We start from the raw sequence: 1,611 nt of genomic DNA on the forward strand, positions 1-1,611 counted from the left end.
AGGCCGAATTTTGTGCATTTCGAACCGTGGGAAGTTGCCCAAAAGTCGATGGGAGTGAATGTGACTGCTCAACCCGACTTTGAGACTTGTAAGCCGGGTAGCTCAGCCGGGTTTGACCCGGCGGTTCTGCCGACGGTCTCGTCTTCGAGGCGGGTGCCTCCCCCGTGTACAGGCCGATTTTCATGCATTTCGTACCGTGGGAAGCGGTCCAAAAGGGGATGGGAGTGAACGTGACTGCTCATACCGACTTTGGCGCTTCCGAGCCGGGTAGCTCAGCCGGGTTTGACCCGGCGGGTCTGCCGACGGTCTCGCCTTCGAGGGGGGAGCGTCCCCCGTGTTCAGGCCGAATCTTGTGCATTTCGAACCGTGGGAAGTTGCCCAAAAGTCGATGGGAGTGAATGTGACTGCTCAACCCGACTTTGAGACTTGTAAGCCGGGTAGCTCAGCCGGGTTTGACCCGGCGGTTCTGCCGACGGTCTCGTCTTCGAGGCGGATGCCACCCCCGTGTACAGGCCGATTTTCGTGCATTTCCAACCGTGGGAAGTGGTCTAAAAGTCGATGGGAGTGAACGTGACTGCTCAACCCGACTCTGAGGCTTCTAACCCGGGTAGCTCGGCCGGGTTTGACCCGGCGGTTCTGCCGACGGTCTCGTCTTCGAGGCGGGTGCCTCCCCCGTGTACAGGCCGATTTTCGTGCATTTCGAACCGTGGGAAGTGGTCTAAAAGTCGATGGGAGTGAACGTGACTGCTCAACCCGACTTTGAGACTTGTAAGCCGGGTAGCTCAGCCAGGTTTGACCCGGCGGTTCTGCCGACGGTCTCGCCTTCGAGGGCGGACCCTCCCCCGTGTACAGGCCGGTTTTCGTGCATTTCGAACCGTGGGAAGTGATCCAAAAGGGAATGGGGGTGAACGTGACTGCCCAACCCGGCTTTGAGACTTGTAAGCCGGGTAGCTCAGCCGGGTTGGACCCGGCGGTTCTGCCGACGGTCTCGACTTCGAGGCGGGTGCCTCCCCCGTGTACAGGCCGATTTTCATGCATTTGCAACGGTGGGAAGTTGCCCAAAAGTCGATGGGAGTGAATGTGACTGCTCAACCCGACTTCGAGACTTGTAAGCCGGGTAGCTCAGCCGGGTTTGACCCGGCGGTTCTGCCGACGGTCTCGCCTTCGAGGGGGGAGCCTCCCCCGTGTACAGGCCGATTTTCGTGCATTTCCAACGGTGGGAAGAGGTTCAAAAGGGGATGGGAGTGAATGTGACTGCTCAACCCGACTTTGGCGCTTCCGAGCCGGGTAGCTCAGCCGGGTTTGACCCGGCGGGTCTGCCGACGGTCTCGTCTTCGAGGCGGGTGCCTCCCCCGTATACAGGCCGATTTTCATGCATTTCGAACCGTGGGAAGTGGTCCAAAAGGGAATGGGGGTGGACGTGTCTGCTCATACCGACTTTGAGACTTGTAAGCCGGGTAGCTCAGCCGGGTTTGTTCCGGCGGTTCTGCCGACGGTCTCGTCTTCGAGGCGGGTGCCTCCCCCGTGTACAGGCCGATTTTCGTGCATTTCGAACCGTGGGAAGTGGTCCAAAAGGGGATGGGAGTGAATGTGACTGCTCAACCCGACTTT

This window comes from Chiloscyllium punctatum, unplaced genomic scaffold (assembly GCF_047496795.1).
Source record: "Chiloscyllium punctatum isolate Juve2018m unplaced genomic scaffold, sChiPun1.3 scaffold_247, whole genome shotgun sequence".
Taxonomy (NCBI): Eukaryota; Metazoa; Chordata; class Chondrichthyes; order Orectolobiformes; family Hemiscylliidae; genus Chiloscyllium; species Chiloscyllium punctatum.